This window comes from Phyllostomus hastatus, unplaced genomic scaffold, assembly GCF_019186645.2.
Source record: "Phyllostomus hastatus isolate PE091 unplaced genomic scaffold, TTU_PhHast_1.1 phas_contig_40, whole genome shotgun sequence".
Lineage (NCBI taxonomy): Eukaryota > Metazoa > Chordata > Mammalia > Chiroptera > Phyllostomidae > Phyllostomus > Phyllostomus hastatus.
The window spans coordinates 47,297,719-47,316,808 of NW_025333872.1; the positions used below are offsets into that span (position 1 = coordinate 47,297,719).

Consider the following 19,090-nt stretch of genomic DNA (forward strand, 5'->3'; position numbering starts at 1 on the left):
ATGCATTTATGTTGTCATCACAAATGACAATATTTCAAAATTTTTATGTCTGAGTAAGAGGTGGTATATTTATATAGGGTGGGGCAAGGTTAGTTGTTCATATGGAAAATAATATAATAATTAATAATTATATAAAAATAAACTGTACTTTGTGTACTCAGAAGTATACACCTACTTTTGCCCTACCCTGTACAATGGAATACTACTCAAATCTCTTTTAATGCAGTGTTTACCAGTTCTTTCTCCTCAGCTCTTTAAAATTGTTTGATTTGGACTCATTTAGGGAACTTCAAATCAACATTTTTTATTGTGTTGAGAAAGAGAATTTCTTCTGGTAATGATGACTGAAAGATTACTTTCTGTCAGCCAAATAAATTTGAAATAAAGTTGAGTGAGTGATTTTTTTATTAGTCTGTGAAAAGGCTATTTATTTCCACATGTACTTAGAAAACAAGTAATTCTAACTTAATGAAATAAAACCAACTTTGAAAACAAATAGGACTCTTCTGCAGTTCCAGCTAAATTAGATACTGAAAAATACTTCCATTTTGATGTGTTTTGAAATATCTACTGAAATTACAGATATAATATTTCAAAGAACTAAGATAAAAGCTTTGATCAGAGGAGGAAATGTATGTATATAGATGGCATCTCAAGAAGCTCAAACTCTCTTTGCCATTTTAAGCTTTCTTTTATTTATAAGTCAATGATGTTAAATAATGCAAGAAAATTGAGTTTCCACCTAATATCATGGAAATGTTAAATTTCATGTGAATTGAGGGTGAGTACTTTACAATTTGCGCAGTAGGTCAAATTGATGTTGTGATTCATGAGAGTTAAATGTTTTATTTGTTAGATGTAGAAAACCAAGATGGTCTCTGGCTGAAGTTTAAAATAAGTTATAAATAAGGTTTGATGTTAACAGCAAAGATTTATACTAACCATAAACACAAAACAACTCACATTAATACATTAGAGTCATGAACTACATTACATCAAACTTAAATTGTCCTTTAAAACAAAGAATAGGCAGTTAAAATCAGTTCAACTAAAACAAAATCTATTTCAAATACACACATACATACATACTCTTGAATAGAAATAAAATAAGAAAATATTATTACTGTCACATAGAATCATTGCCTTAGAAGTTGAAGATAATGGTTTTCTTATGCTTTCTTTTGTAAGTTAATAGAAGTCCATAAAGGAGATAATAATGACAAAGAGCAACTGTCCTGGGATTAGAAGGAAATGGATTTCTCTAGCTCTTCATTCAGACAACACATTTGAAACCCTGGAGAATGAGGCATTTGGGGATTGTGCGCTGAGTCAAGTAGAAACTAAAAAACAAAAAAACAAAAAATCCCAGTTTTTTATAAAAGTCACTTTCTCTTACTCAACAGCCTTGATTGAGGACATAAACCTGTTAACAGTCTACTGTTTGGGGGACAATCTGTGGTTTACTCTTCCTGATTTTTTTTCTGTCATCTCTTAAAAATTTACTACATTAGTTTCAATTCTGAAAGTAGAGCCGGAAACAAAGACTTGATTGTCAGTAATTTTGAGGAGCTTCTGATTTTAAGAGACAGAGCACAGAACAGGGCAAGTGAAAATGGTAAGGTAATAAAGTTTATTCCAGAATGCATTATCAAGTTGGACACCAATCAGGTGGCGGGCACTGAAGCTTTATGAGATGAGTCAGAGCTATTTGCCTAGGGGATGAAAGACAAAAGTAGTTTACTATCAGTTCCCACCCCCATTTGAACAAGGTTGACTCCTTAGATATTAACTTGCCAGAACTTCCGAATGCTTTGCAGGGTCCCAAGAATGTCATACACAGTGTGTCAGAGAATTCTCAGGACAGTCAGAGGTTGGTTCATGACCCAAACAGGTACTGTTGGATTGCATTTGCCAGAGCTGGTAGAAGCTTGGCTGAAGATGGTCACCTCACTGCAGCAGAGGTAGAGAGCCCAGTGGGGCCCAGAACATGGGAAAGTGGGCACCACAGTTGTCTGGGACACCCTTCTCCTTCCTTATGCAGTCTGGATTCTTTTAAGCCACCCATTTAAGGTTTCCAAACATCTCATTCTTATTGCCATTTTCCACATCCCTACGTGATTTTATCTCTCATGTATGACCCTTATTTTTCTGACACCAGATAAAACAAAATAGAGATATGTTTAACCTTAAAGACTTAAAACAATTTAAATAGCAGCTTTAAAGAGAGCCCACACAGCAAAAGTTTGAATCCCTCTACCTTATTCAAGGGCTCCCATCAGCTCAAGAAGTGCCATTCTTGGTTTTCCCTCATTTACCCCAGTCCTAAAATTAGGCAAGTGACATGAAACACCATCCTGAGATCCTATCCAATGACACCTAACAGAACAATTTTTCTAATAGTTAAGAATGTTTTGGTTGACTATCATTTGACAGTTCTGAAAGTAGAAAATATTTCCTCAAATCCTCAGCATGAGCTAACCAGAATGAAAGCTTTCCTTTAACATTTCTCTTTGGCACTGCCATTTGCCACCATATGCAATTTATATGTATTTTATTCCTGCCCAAAATGCTTGTCTGTGATTGTTTATGAGTCTGAATACAATTTTAGGTGATTATTTTGTTTCTGTATTTGGAAAATAACACTACCTCACTGAGACATGTTAAGCTTATTAACCATGTAACCACCATAATCTTTTGCCCCCTTTCTTAAAGAAGTACACTTTAGCCAAAAGGCTGAGAAGCAATTTTTGGCCCCCATTCTTAAAGATCGGGTGTGAACAGTGTGGGTTTCTGCCCCGCAGCACCAGTGGATAGAGATGCTGCCAAAAGTCAAGACAAAAAAGGAAGCTTGTTATCGAAAAGTAAAGGGGACAATCGTTGAAAGTTTATGGTTGGGAACGGACAACTAGCTAAGGAGCATGTTCCAATCCTTAAAGTTTAAGTTAAACCAAGCATTCAGTTTCTAGAACTCATTGGTAAATGTGCCCGATCTGAGCAGTGTCAACTACTTTGCTTTTATCTAACATACTGCTGTCACGTCACTGTTGTGCCAGGTGATGTGGTTGTTATCCCCAGAGGCACTCCTCTTTTCTGTTTACAAAAACTGATTTAGAGGTAGAAAAGCTAATGAGTAAAGCATAATTCCAGACTCCAATGTCAAGTCCTGGTAGATCTTCAACAGATTTCAAATTTCTTATTTGGTCAGTACCATTTGTACAAAAGGATTATCACTATTAAGGATGAAATAAATATATAGAGATACAATTCTCATTCTTGAAGAGATAACTGTATACATGCAAAACATGAGAAAGCTATGTACAAACATTTATGTAATATGCATTTAGGTATGAAATCTCCCCAGTATCACAGAAATGTTAAAAATGTTATTAATGGAAAAATGTTAAAGGACTAGAGTAAAAATAGATGGCTTTATGAATTTGGGAGAAGAAACAGAAAGTGGGCGGTTTGAATTTGGACCAGTAGAGAGGGGCAGGAAATGCATTTGTTGTAAACAGTAATACACCAACAGTTCCACAAGGCACACAGCATTCGGTTCAGGCACAATGGCATTATTTCTACTTCCTTTAGTCCCTAGCCTCTTCTCCATAGCCATGAGAACTGGCTCCCATTTGTCTTCCATGTATCCCTTTAGATATCTCTCTCTGATAAAATTTATGCAGACACTTGTTACTTTCTTGTACTGTATTTTATTTTCTTCAAAAAATTTTCCTCAACTGATGTTGTCTTGTTTACTTGTCTTTATTTATTATCTGTCATCCTCCACTAACAAGTTTGCTGCATGAGAGAACTTCTGTATCTTCTTTACCAGCTCTATTAAGAGCAACTCGAATAGTTGATAACGAATAGTTGATCAACATGAAGTTGATTACAAATTATATTAAATGAGTTGATGAATCTACCACAAATAACACCAGGACCTTTCCTCTTCCCTGGTGGGCAGTGGGAGTTACGCATGTCTTTATCTCAGAGACTTTGTGTTCACTCATGGTTTCCTTGACCATGATCTCACCTAATTTAAAATTGATTCGATAAAAACAAAAAAATATGAATAAAATTTTCTTACATCGGTCTTGTAAAGGTGCGAATTTGGCAAAATGGAACACCTAGTCTTTTATATTTACAGTATGATAATTTAACATTTATTATGAACATTTAAAAGAATGTTACAGATTTTCTTTCATCTTCTCTAATACTATTTTATAAGATTCATTATTTTTAAAGCATTGTTAAGAGTTTTAAGTTTTTAAATAAATGTGATTGCCACATTGCTGTCATTAAAATTTCTTTTAAGAATCTATTTGCAGAGCGAAGTAGCTAATAATATGTTTTGCATTGATTGTTGTTTAGTTTTTCTAAAGAGGGATATGAAATTTTATTCTGTGAATCAAGACTAATTAGAAACTAAAGCAGTGTTTATTAGGACTTCTAAAAGGAGGTATTTTCCTCACTGATTGAGACAGGAAACATGGAATCCTATGGCCCAATAATCCTCTCATTTGCTTTTGAAGTCACAGACCCCTACTTGCCATCTCTCCTTAAAGATGCATAAGCAAGTGTTAGAGATTGAAGTAAAAAAGATGTGATTGGATAAATGCAAACTTTTTGCCACTCCATGAAACAACTCTAATTAATGTCTTAACAATTACAGCTTTGTATTTAAAGATAAGCACATTTTTTTAAAAGATGTTAAAGAAACTTAGACTACTGCTAAAGAAAAGATAGCTGAGAGTTTTTTGATAACTGTTTTTAAGAACATAAAAAGCTCTATTAAAAAGTTGACTAGATGTTTTCCAGTTACGTGGAGACAGAACCAATTTAAATGGTAGCAACTGTCAGGAAAAAAGATGTAAATCATAACTAAAAAAAATCTTCACTGGAGAAGGCTACTGCAATAGAAGTTATCTTTTGCTAGTTAAATATAGAATTACTTGGACACAGAAGTTAAACAGTATAGCTTTGATCAGAATGTTTCCCCTAGCAAGCAATAGATGTAGGCACAAGGGTCCCCAATAAAAGAGGTTGACCACTACCACAATAACAAGACATACATGCACATTATAATCTTATTTTCACCTTTCATCATAATGCTTTTATTTGGAACCCAGAAAAAAGTAATAATAAGGTGAACACAAACACAGAAAGTGTGACTAAGTTAGAGAGGTTTAAGGAGATGGAAATAAAAAAGAAGAATTTAAAAAAGTAATCTATGATTCATAGGAAACCAAAGAACTTCTCTCTGGCCCACATCTGAAGTCCTCCACAAATTATCTAGGAAACATCCCAAACAACAGCTCCTTGAAATTAAAGGTAAGCCATTTCATATACATGCTTTATCTTTTTTCTTTTCTTTTCTTTTTTAGTTTTTTTAAGATAAGGGTCAAAAATGTGCATCTACTCCAAAGGCATAGTTGATCCCAAAATATATCATGCTCTTATACTAAACCTTTGTGTGCTCTAATTGTGTTGCCATGGCAATCATGCCTTTGCCTCAACAATTAGGAGCTAGCTAGATTGCAGGACTTCTTTCTTGAAATGGAAATGAAAAAAAATGTCTCAATAAGGAATCAAGATTCTTTCAGGGACTCTTTAATGCTAAAGGAATGTCCTTCTGACTCCCACTTCCTTGAGGCTATAGTTTAGGAGATAAATCTTGGAGCTCATCAAAGACAAAGTATGCCTCTGGGAGGCCAGGCCCTATCACCTTCCTAGCTAGGAGCTCAGCCCTGCCTTCATTGCTTAAGGCATGGTACCATATTTTTATATCCTCTCTGCCCTACTCCCACCTTCTATCTCATCTAAGTACAACCCTAATACTACATTGCATGCTAAGAAATATATATGAGAAATATGGTTATTTCAACAGAAGCAGAGAAGAATTATTAGTCATCAAGTATTATAACTACTATGTAGCTAGTAGTGACAATTACCTATGCAGAGATATCATGGGCATCTAATTTGGTGTAGATTTAACTAGCAGTAAAAAGACAATGTAGAATTTGTTGCTTAAATGTACTCTGGTTTTCCACATGAGCCATCAAATATCAATAAAAATATATAAATAAGTAGATGCACATTACATTTTAAAATAAGTTCAACCTGATGTTTTAAAGCAGGGGTCACAAATTTTTTATGTAAAGGCCCAGGTAGTAAATATCTTAGCCTCTGTGGGCCATACAGTCTCTGTCACAGCTTCTAATTCTCTCGCTGTAGCACAAAATCGACCACAGACAATGCATAAAGGGTGTGGCCGTTGTCCAGTAAACAAGCAAGGGCTAGATTTGACCACCAGGCATACAGTTTGCTAGCTCTCAACTGAAACTGACCCTTTGGTCATTTTATATTTTGTATTCTCTTAAAAATTCTCTCCTTTCACCTTCTTTGTCAAAACCTCAGATAAAGCCCAAGAGAAGGACAATACACATCCTCCCGTCAAACATCTTCCCAACTCAGGGTCAAGCTTCTTGTCTACCTGCTTCTGCCTCTCCCTACTGCTTTAAGTTTAAGGCCAGAATAACTATGATCTGTGACTTTCCAGTAATGGCACTCAATGGAGCTGCCTGGCTGCTGTGTGTTCCCCTCAGTTCCTTTGGTGCTATGACCTTTAAAGGGTCTGGCTGAGGGCAAGCTCAGTCCCATCCCAGACAGTCAAACCGACAGGGCTGCATCATGGCCTTCCTCACAGGCAAGCTTCCCACTCATACCATATGTAAACCAAGAGCAGCTCAGGGAAGCTAATTCTCAAAGATTTCAGATGTCTAGCCCTGGCTGGTGTGTAGCTCAGTGGTTGAGTGCTGGCCTTAGAACCAAAGGGCCACCAGTTCAATTGCTAGTCAGGGCACATGCCTGGTTGTGGGCCCGATCCCCAGTAGTGGGTACAGAGAAGCAACCACACAATGATGTTTCTCTCCCTCTCTTTCTCCCTCCCTTTCCCTCTCTCTAAAAATAAATAAGTAAAATCTTTTTTAAACAAGACTTCAGGTGTGTGACTGCACTCACCAAGCTGCCTTGGATGGCTCCTATGGTTTTTAGAGGCCTCCTTGCTCCCCTCTGTGTTTACTGTTACCCTCAACCATCTGACATCCCCATCCACAACTTAGGTCAGAACTCAGAGAGCTTCCTTTAGTCTTAGATCTTGATATGTTAAAAAGGGAACATAGACACCTGAAAAATCCTCTCTCAAAATAATACTTGAGTTTGAATCTTGTACTACATGTCAGAAGCTAAGATGACATTTTCTCTTTTTTATTCTGAAATCAGTCCTAACTTACCGACCCCAACCTCATGATAATTTAAGTAGATAAGCCTTTAGGATAAAGGTCACACACTGAAAAATTCAAAGCAGAAAATGTGTGCATAGTTCCAAACTATTGTTTTGTTATGCGTTCCCTTACATTTCTTCAAAACCAGCCTTCTAGAGTCAGTGTTGTCATTGCAGTTTAGTCATACACTAAGGTGTGGAGAATATGTTCATGCTTGCTCAGCTACTGTATAAGGAAAAGGAGACACACCTTAGTCTCTGTCCTCACTCCCACTTCTCACTCCACAGCAGCTCCTGAAGATGCAGAAGCTAAACAAAGGTGAAGAACATGGTTCTGAGTTCTGGCCTCCAAGTCCCCAGTATTAGTTCTGACCACTTGACAACTTAATGAACTCTCAACTTTTGCACAGGATCATTGAGATTAAATGAGATAACTGTTATAACAGCTTTCTTTCATCAAGAAAGATATGTCTATGTGCCAGGCAGTTTCTAAAACACTTCAATTTAGCTCATTTAACTCTCAAAACAATCCTATAATGTAAGGACTAATTATTCCCATCTATGGACACTGTATAATAAAATCCTCAGCATACAATGTACCATATGGTATAATAAGTGTTCAATAATAATAATAATCTGTTTATTAGTGCTTTTTTGTTAGAATCCTACCCACCAAAAAACATTTCTACAGACATCTGTTTCCCCAAAGCAGAAACGATTCTTGGTAGACAGGCTTTGTTTGCTTACATTGTGGAGGTAAGGGACCTCCCATTCTCAAAGGACTGAGTGTCAGACTGAAGAACAAAGGTTGACATCCACCTACACTGTCATTCTGCTCAGCTCCTGTTGTTGGCCACTCCTGTGGGTGCGGGCATCAGGACACTCTGGCAGTGTCGTGGAGGAAAAGGAGGGAGTGAACGGATGTGCACCCAGATGGCCAAGACAAGCTGCTGGGATGATTCAGTACCTAGGCAAGACTTTTTTGTTTTCAATTTATTTTTCCATTTGAGTTATTTTTTCCTCCTAGTCCACCTGATGAGTTAAATTTGGACTTTTTTTCATTTTGAATTCTTGATATCACAACTATATTCCCCTATGTCCTGGGGAGAAGAGATACTGTACTATGTAAAGAATCTTGAACCAGAAACCAAAATGTATAATTTGAAGTTTCTACTGTATCACTAAATATGTGATATTAGTGATCATTTAACTTTAGGTGTCTATTTCATAATTCTATCAAGCTATAAAATGAGACTGTCAGATATTACAAAACTATCTTACAGCTAAAAATTGCCTTAATTATTTTCTGTTATCATCAATGCAAATGCTCAAAAATCTCTTCATCTTTAGCCAATGTAAGACTTGGGAATATTTCCATTGTCACCCACCTGGCAATCATTAATTAAAGAACTCTAACTTCAAGCTTTGAATAATGCCATAATTTTTAGAAATACTTACTCGTGAATCTCAATTCTTTGTTTGATTTGCTATTTAACAGAATTATAAATGGAAGGTATATAAGTTACTGGTAGAATAACTAATGGTCTTCTAGCCCTATCAGTATGTTAATCATTTAATATTATAAACAGTTAAGAAGCAGCAATCTCCATTCTCATCACTATATGTGAGTTGGCTTTTGAACTTAATCTGTTTGCTTCACATCAGCATCTACTGTTAGCAATTCATAAAATCACATAGTAAAAAAAACTATATTATTTTTGCCTTAAGGATCTCATATGTGTTCAAATTTTATATAATTACCATCTGTAAACAAACAAACATAAAATGCTTTGCACTTTTCTTAGTTTTGGGATTTCTAAGGTTCTGAGTCTTCATGCCACAAGGAAGAGAAACCCCATTCTCTCAAACCATTGACCTTATTGTGGCTAGAGATTTCCAGATATGTGGAGTTTGGGTATTGTCATCATATATTGCATATGACCATAGAAAATGTGCCCCTCTCCACTCCATACAAACACAAAGAAAGAAGAAAAAAACCCATGAAGTCAGAATGTTTGTTTGAACTTTAATTCATTCATTCATCCATCTATTTATTCATCTACTCAAATCATAGATATTTGTTCCTCCCATATACCAGAAACTGTGCAAGGTAGCTAGAATAGAAAGTCAAAATAAATTTGGTTGATGCCCCAATGAAGTGGAGGGGGCAATAGGGGAGGAATATAGGCAAAATGACTTATGATCTTCTTATAATACAAGTGTGTCTGAAAGATGCACAGCAGCTAGGGGAACACAAAGGAGGAAAGGCCTTTTTAAGTTAAAAAATCTTTTAAAGAATGTATTATTTAACAGGATTTGTACCTTACTTTACTACTTCTTTTTCTTATGAGTTCTTTAAGGAAGCTTAATTGTATTTGTGGTAATGCCCATTTATAATATTGTGTCACATAAACACAGAAACTTAAAAATATTTAATGAGCATTTGTTATATGAAAAGCTTTATATCAGTTAGTTTGCCAGCTTTATGAAAAAATGGACTTTCAGTACACAAGTACAATGAAAATTAAGAAAATGAAAATAAATGAAAATCACTTATTCCAAAAGAGAACACCTGAAAAAATATGTTTTTAGAAATTAAAGCTTAAAGAGGGGCAAAGCACATAAAATGAGTTTCTTAATCTCATGGAGCCAGATTTGCCTAATGAGCATACAGCTTATGACAAAATAATTGTCCAGTAATTAAAAGATGAAACAAAATAAAAATTAAAATGGAGCAAATTGCCTTTTGCACTGTGGCCAATGACAAGCAATGACACATTCATGCTGCAAAATACCACTTACTTTTTGACTGCTCAGTGGTTAAGGGCATAGGTTACACCATGTAAAATTTCCTGCAACCCTGCCCCACAAAGGAAGTACAAAGTTTATTATTGTTACTGCTATATGTGGTAATTTTATATTCAATATTAAAAAATATCTAAGTCTTAAGCCATATACATGTGTGTAGCAAATATTGCAGTTTACAATTACTGAGAGCTTGCTATGTGTCAGAAATTGTTCTAAGTAATTTACATGTATCAATTCATTTTACATGCACAAATCTATCATGTACCAGTAGTTATTGTCCTCACTTTTTATTAGAATAACTGAGACATGGAGAGGTTAAGGATGTTGCCCGAAAATGTCACAGAAAGCCAGAGGTGGAAGCCAGTTGTGCTCTGTCCAGAGCGGGTGTTCTTAGAGACAGAATAATGGGCCCTATGTCCAGGTCTTCCATTTTACATTTTTTAAAGGTACACCTAGCATGTATTTCACATGGCATGATTTTGAGTCATAGATGAACACATAGTGAGTTAAGCAATTGCCACCTTTTTATCTGCTACATGGAGACATTTTCAAAACTAGAAAAAGACAAATAGGTGATATTGTAGAATACCTGCTGGGGCTCAGGCATCAAAGGCAACACCTGAAACACACTTCAGGATGTGTTTCTCTGCTCTCCACGCTCAGAAATAGGATTTTTTTTAGTGCACCGAAAAATAATGTGTCATATTAACATATACACACAGGTAACTTCTTTTTCATTCAGAAAGGAGGATATGAGATTTTTTATTTTATTCATGTAGAAATATGTATTGAGCAATACAGTAAAGAAAGTACTGTGACAGACATTTGCAATAACAGGTGTGGAAATGTAGAACAATTTGTTAAAGAAGCATATTAGTCAACTAGGGCTTCCATAATAAAATACCACAGACTATGTGGCTTAAACAACAGAAATTTATTTTCTCACAATTCTGGAGACCGGAATGGAAATTCAAGATCAAGGTGTCAGTAGGGTTGGTGTCTGCTGAAACCTGTCTCTCCAGGTTGCAGATGGCATGTGACCTCTTTGTGGGTTTTTGAGGGTATGGGGAGGACATGCGCCCTCTGGTGTCCTTTCTTATAAGGGCACTAATCCTATCAGTTCATGCCCCACCCTTATAACCAGTTAAGGCCTCTTTTAGGGGAACAGAAGCATTCAGTCCCTAACAGGAGGTAATTATGCATGTGATTTCTTTAAGGATAAACAAAATTAGACCCATGGAAAGTGACAGGAAAACAATCAGAAGAGGTTATTATTTTTGTTGCTGTTATATTTTAAAGGTGTATATGCAGTGAGATGTAACTATATTTGTAAATTCCATGGGCAATTTGGGGAAAATGCATATGATCAAAATTAACTCAATAGTAGAAAAAAATAAATACATACTAAAAGTAATTGAAAGTGTTACCAAAGAACTAAAAAAAAAGGGGAATCAGGGTGTACTAGTCTCAAAATCTCAAGGAAAGATAAACATGCTGCAAGCGCCTCTCAATAATACTACCTGCTGTGCTAAATAAGTATGAATAACAATGCTTAGCATTTATTTTGCACTTAAAATTTGCTAGGAACAATGCAATGCTTGCATTGTTTCATCTAATTCTTTATATAGCTAGCCTAGTCTTACCACCAAAACTTAATATAGAGGCCCCACAGCAAAAAATACAGTCACTACTAGAGATGTATGCAAAACTACTCAAATAAAATCAGCACCAATTTTCATAGAAGATTAACAATTTGTCAATAATTTAAGGAAAATTTAAATAAGAAACTAATACATTAAAGACCTAATAAGAAAAATCATATTCTTAGAAGAAAAAAGACACAATGAACACAAGTAAGTGACAAAATGAAACCGGTAATTGATTAAAAGATGAACTAGAATCCAACTTCCTTAACATAAGAACAGTATCTCTACCTCACAAGTACAAATGTGCCAAAGATGGCAATCACCATTCTTATTTTTAACCTTATTCCAAAAATATCAAGCCATGAAAAATGTATTTACCTATTGAAAATTTAAAAAATATATGCATTGTTTATAAAAGCTATGCATATATACCTTTTTAAAATGTACTGCACTTATTATATTTTTTTCCTTTACCATTTACCCCTTTAATATCCTTGTCCCCCTACAACCACCATACTATTGCCCATGTCCATGAGTACTTTTAGCTTTTTTGCTCAGTCCCTCCACTCACTAACCACCCCCTCCCCACTTAGCTGTCATCTGTTCTCCATCTATGAGTCTGTCTCTCTTTTGATTGTTAGTTCAGTTTGTTTATTAGATTCCACATATGAGTGGAATCATATGGTATTTGTCTTTCTCTGGCTGCCTTATTTCACTCAGCATACTGTTCTCCCGGTCTATCCATAGATTACCTTGTCACAAAGGGTAAAATTTTCTTCTTTATTATAGCCAAGTAGTATTCCACTGTGTAAATGTTCCATAGCTGTTTTATCCACTCACCTACTGATGAACACTGGGGCTGCTTCCATATCTTGGTGATTGTAAATAATGCTGCAGTGAACGTAGGGGTGCTTATGTTCTTTTGAATTAATGTTTTGGGTTTCCTCAGATAAATTCCCAGAAGTAGGATGACTGGATCATAAGGCAGTTCTATTTAAAGAGTCAATAAAACCAACATGAAATTTTTAGAATTAGTAGTCCCATAGAATGTCCCAAAAAAGTATAAATTGCAAAATCACTGGTTATGCTTTATTTCAGAAATAATCAAGAAAATGAGGAAGTATAAGACACTACCAACCTTTATTCTGGGGTATGAACAATGTTAATAGAAAGAAATGTTTTCATTGAGAAGAACAAATAATTTTGATGTGTCATTATTTTCAAATATTTAAACAGATATAATAAAATATTTCTTTAAAATGCTAACCATTTGTTTTTTAAAAAAGATTTTATTTATTTATCTTTAGAGTGAAGGTAAGGGAAAAAGAAAGAGAGGGAGAGAAACATCAGTGTGTGGTTGCCTCTCATGCACTCCCAACTGGGAACCTGGCCCACAACCTAGGCAAGTGCCTTGACTGGGAATCAAACCAGCAACCCTTTTATTCATAGGCCCATGCTCAATCCACTGAGCTGCACCAGCTAGGGCTAACTATTTGTTTTTTTCAAGGATGGATTTGACAAAAAATAATTCCAGTATTATTTGAAAAAATAAATAGGACATATAGAATTCAAAAAAAAAGAGAAGGGGAAATTAATATAAACAATGTAAAATATGACATATCACTATAACCAGCAGATAAATAAATGGAATAGATATGTATCCTTGAAATAAATTCACACCTGAAATTATTTGATAAAGCATCATTAAGCAATATGCAAATGAAAGATTATATAATAAGTATTGTTGGGAAGAATTGGCTATGTATTTGAAAAAATATATTAATTTGGTTTTTGCTATATATAAAGTATGTAAATATTTCCAAAGAAGTTGAAAGTCACATAAAACCAATTATAATTAAAACTTAGAAAATCATATTGACTTGACTAATCTTTAGTTATGAAATATTTTCCAAGTATACACAAAAAGAAACAATGGGGAAAAATAAATACTTGACTATATAAAATTTAGTAATTTTTGTGTACCCAAAACAGCCCCCCAAAAGTCAAAGGACAATTTACCAAAAACTTTGAAACAAATATGAATTTGAAAGATTGAAGGGATATTATTGATAAGAATAACTGATAAAAGTTTCCTTCAATTCAGCAAACTAAATAATAAAAGCAATTTGGAAAATAGACAATTGGTCAGCCCAATTATAAATAAATATTAATAACCAAAAAATATAAATTTACTAGTTATCGAAAATGAATAAAATGAAAACCTAGTTATAATTCTCAATCAAATTCAGAGAAGCACATATACCTTAAAAGATAATACTCAGAATGTCTAGATTCTGACAGAGTTCTTTCCTTTAAAAAACAAATGATATGAGTTCCTACATCTTTTTTAATGATATATATATATATATATATAGCCTTGAAATTGTTTATGCTTTTTCATATAACTTTCCCCTTTCTCTACATCAGTCCTAGGGAGATAATGCCATCATAGATTCATTGTATAAATTGCATATTGTTATAATATTTACATTAGAGCAGAAGTGAAAATATTATTTATGACCAACAACCAGCAAATGGTGAATAAATTATTGTACATTCATATAAAGAAAGGTTATCCTGCCATTAAAAATCAATTTTTTTTCTTGAGAACATGAGCAAAATGCTCACAACTTAAAGTTAAAAAAAATAGGCAAGAGAATAAGATATCTATTTGTTCTCACTATTGTGTAAAACAAAATAGCATACATTGTTGCTATTAAATCTAGATAGGTAAGTAGTTAAAATAACTACACAGGTCTATACAAGACTAGAAAAACAGACAAAATATTTCTGTTATTTCTGTGAGTTGTGTTATAGACTGCTTACATTTATTATATTTGTGTATTTTCAAAATAGTATACAGTAAACATTAAGCCAATACAAAGGTTCAGACTATCACATAAGATTCCCATCAATCAGAGATTACTATAAAATGTTACCAATATTTGCAACCAGTGAAGAGTCAGGGAGAGGTCTGAAACATCCTGCTAATCTCCATAGTCCATCCCTTTTGCATTACACATTGTCTCTGCTCCAGAATAATAGGGGTCTTCAATGTCACATCACACAATGTGGAGTATTTATGTTATAAAATGTGTCTATTTTATACTTAAATCGGTAGCCTAGCCTGTAATCCCTCCTGACTACCAGGGAGATGCTTCTAGGGAGTGAAAGGAAAGAAAAAAGGTGACCTGTTCTAATGTCCTTGTAAACATGATAGTTTGACCCCCAGGCCAAGAGACTCAATATTCTCTAAATCTAAACTTGGATGGGTTTATGAAGCATGGCTCCCAAGAGTACATCACATAAGCTACACTCTCTTAACTCCTTGCTACCCAGCATTACTTTTATAATAAAACTGTTTTTGAAAGATTAAAGCATGGGGAAAAAATCATTCAAGTCACAGTGTTTACTGTGAATTGGAGGAGAGCAAAACCAATATCAATGGTAACAGTTAGTGGTCCATTATAATGAAGTGACAATAGGAAGGAGAAAGTGAGATTTAATAAATACTATAGCATTGCATTTTAATTGACTAAATATAGTAATTGATTAGACATTGGGTTAAGGGAGTGGAAGGAAATAATATATGATTTCCAGTCGGAGGCTTATGCAGGTTTGTGGGTGATATGGCTATTTGTAAATAGAGAGAAAATAGGGGCAATGTTTGTGAAGGTAAAGGTTCTTCAACAGAAGATATCATAAGTGTGATTATATTTAAATTATAATGAAAAGTAACAGAGATATAGAAGTTGAAGATTTAGGAAAAATCAGAGATAATAACTGTAATGAGGTTACTTTGTTTAGATTCCAGAATTATGAGGAGGGATCAGCCTTCAATGGGAAAACAGTTGTCTTTTCCCTCTGTGTTGGGAGAGGACATGTTTTCTTTTAATCTAGTCTCTCACCATGTTTGCCAAATATGGCACTTTCTTTTGAGCATTCAACTACTCAGTAGTTTAGGGTCATGTAGGCTGCAGAGAAAGATGCCGATGGGGTCAGTGTAATGATGTAATATAATAGAAGTCCTCCCATCTATGGACTTGAATATTTGTATCTCTAAGATTAAACATTTCTCACTTGTGGATTTTTTACTTCTAAATTCCTCCTTTCTGCCTTTTTTCCAATATCATCTTCTGTTAAGTATTTTAATCAATCGTTCATTTTCAGATTATTCAGTTGTGAGTTGATTACACTGGCTTCTCTCCTACAATCTTTTTGGCCACACTTTTATCATATTGTCTCTTAGGCTGTTGACTTCTTTGTGGTTTGTCCTTCGTATTTCAGTTCTTACTGTCCTATTTTCTTATTGTAGGTTTAACTTGAAGTTTCAGAAGCTCCTCATTAATGACAGTGATGTGTTTTTATTTAATCCCTGTAAAGCGGGTGCTAATTAGTTTCACATGAGTTCAAAAGATGATCACCCTGCAAAATTTGGTCTGATCAGAAACTGTTGTCATGGCAATGCCCTATCTAATGCAGTATTTACATCTAGAGATAGATATTCTTTCTTTTATTCTGGCAACCTTCTTCTTAGTATCTGTTAGTGTCCTTTGGTATATGTGATGTTTTGTTTCTGTTTTCATAACTGTAAGAGCAAGAATTTTATGTTGGCAAGGGTGAGGGAAGACGCCAAGGAAAATAGAGTTTGTTTCTCACAGATTCACTCTCTTGCCCTGCAAACTGGACTAAACCCTCAGCTGGTTTAGTCCAGCTGTTAGCAGAGAACCAGAAATTAAGGACAATGTTCTGGGAGAGATGTAGTGTCCCAGCACAGTCAAAGCTGCTGGAGAGACAAAGTTTGATTCAAACAGCCAGTTTTCCAACTGCAATGTGAACCCCAAAACTCTGGCACCCTGAGGGGGAGAGGTCAGGGAAAGCTGGATTTGGGATTTAAGACCCACACATTGGGTAGGTAGTACAGACATGAGGCTGCATCATAGGGTTCTTGGACTTGTAGTAGACAAAGGCAATGAGGCACAAACAGAGTGGATGCAGACTGCACTGACAGACAGGTCTAAGGTCCAGATGAAACTCCTGCCACCTTTTACAGACACAACTGAGAAATACCTTAAAGAAGATAAGTTTCCAGTGGTAAGACCAATGGAGAGCAAACCAGCATAATGTGCTCATTAAAAGCATATGACTTTATGTAGTACTCTGGTGAGATCCAGGGAGTTTGGCATATCAAATTTATAGAGAAGGCATTCCTTTTTCTGTTTTAAGTAATTGTTAGAATAAAAACTTGTAAATACTTTAGAAATATTAACTGATGACTACGTGAACACACTGTAAGATATAACTGAAATTTTAATTAAATTGGCCCTTTTCTCTACCTTCATTGTTTTTGGGCAACTTGGCTCTTTGAGGGAAGTTATTTTTAAAGCTGACTCAACAAAGCAGCCTATAAGGAATTTGTCTGAAAGAGTGTGACTAGCAGGAGCACACAGGCCTGGAAGAGTCTTTGGGTTAGCAACTGTGAATGCATCAATAGTCTTTAGTATTTATTTGCATTATAAACACCCCAATAATATAACAAAGCTAGGCTACTCCCTGTTCTCAATCACCCCCATACTCTCTTGAGGACAGGAGGAGAGTTACTTAAAATTGCTAGTATTCTGGACCCAACATTCTAGGCCACTGGTTTCCAGAAAAAGAGCAAGGAGGATGTATTGGTGAATCTAGTTTGTCCTAATGAATGGTAAATGACTCCAGAGGAACAGATATTTTAAAAGAAATGTTCATTCCTGGAATTTATAGATTTCTTTGAATTGTAAGTCAGAATCTCAATTTTCAACATGTATTTTTAAAGCAACATGTTTTGGAGTCTAGCTACCAGTGTCCACATCTCGACTGACCATTTGTGATATGCACATCAGTTTCCTCATTTGTAAAAATGAACATACTTGTTGTATATATTTAACCTGGTCAATACGGGGTCTAAAGGAACTGATATTTGCCCTGCCTAAGTGGCTCAGTTGGTTGGAGCATCATCCCATACACTGAAAGTCAAGGTGTTTGATTCCTGGTCGGGGTGCATACAGGAGGCAACCAATCTGTTTCTCTCTACATTGATACTTTTCTCTCTCTCTCTCTAAGCAGATCCTCAGGTGATAAAATTAATCAATCAATTAATTAGTTAATTAATTAATATTTACATACTTAGAACCATGTTTGGCATGTAGAATATGATATATATTTATTTGTTAAATGAACAGGAAGAATTTTGTCCAAAGATTAACTGATAATATGTATATAAAAGTCTTAGCCTGATGCCTGCTGAGTGAATGCTCAATAATTGTTAGCTACTGGATCACTAAAAATCATTTGTTTATCGCAAGGGTATGCCAAGCCTAACTAGGCACTAGGGATTGAATACTGAGGAAGAATACCCAATATATACCATATAAGCCCAGTTACAGCTAAACAAAGGTGGCAATATTAACTAAATAATCATACAAATACAAGTAAACTTGGTACTGTGGTAACCACTATGCAAAATGACACATGGTACTATGAGATGTGTACTGGGGCCTTTGATTTAGTGGGGCAAGAGTGTTAGAGGTTGTCAGGAATCCCTGGATAAGCAACTCTCAGTGGAGCTGAGAGCTGAAAAGTAAAAAATAGTAAATCAACATAGATTTTCCAGGGAACAAAGAGGGAAAAGCTGGTACAGTGACCCCATGCAGGAGGTCCCAGCATGGCAATACATAGAATGCAAAAGGGAGTTCGGCATGCATTCAGGCTGGGGACAGGAGCACAGTCTCCAACATGCAGGGTATTTAAACCACATTATGACTTTTTGACTTTATCTTGAAAAGCAATTGGAATTCACTGAAGGTCCCTGAACAGAAGCATAATGTGTGGTCTCTGGTTTGAAAAGATCACTCTACTTCTGGGACTCTCCAACTTTAGTGCACATCAGAATCACTGGAAGGACCCTTTAAGCTGGATTGCCTTATTTTAGAGTTTCTGATTCCATTTCTCTAGGTTTGGGTGGGAGAATTTGCATTCCTAACAAGATCCCTGTTGATGCTGATAATGATGCTGTCAGTCTGGGAACCACACTTTGAGAACCACTGGTCCTCTGCACTGTGAATGAAATGAAAGGATTTAAAGTGAATGCTTGGTAGACCACTTAAAAAGCAGTGTTAAAGGTCTATACAAGAGATGATAGACATTTAACCTATGGAAGTGGAGAGAAGTCAACTGATCTAAGGAATGGTTAGGAGGCAAAATTGGCTGGATTTGGTGCTAGGTCGGGTATAAGATTGGAAGGACAGACATATCAAGGAGAATACACTGGGTTAATTGTGCTACTTTGTATATGAGAGGAAAGAAGCTTTGTCTTCAGAGT

At 35.3% G+C, this 19,090-nt stretch overlaps 1 protein-coding gene across 6 annotated transcripts in view; it reads left to right on the forward strand.

Annotated features, from left to right (window-relative positions):
- FUT9 (fucosyltransferase 9) overlaps positions 1 to 19,090 on the forward strand; it is a 161,897-nt gene that overhangs the window by 117,712 nt on the left and 25,095 nt on the right. For 4 of the 6 annotated variants that reach the window (XM_045843142.1, XM_045843141.1, XM_045843143.1 and 1 more), the window contains one exon: positions 5,239 to 5,328. The exons of the other annotated variants lie outside the window; for them this stretch is intronic. The gene's annotated coding sequence lies outside the window, so the exon portion shown is untranslated. The remainder of the gene's footprint in view (positions 1 to 5,238; positions 5,329 to 19,090) is intronic. 6 annotated transcript variants of the gene reach the window in all.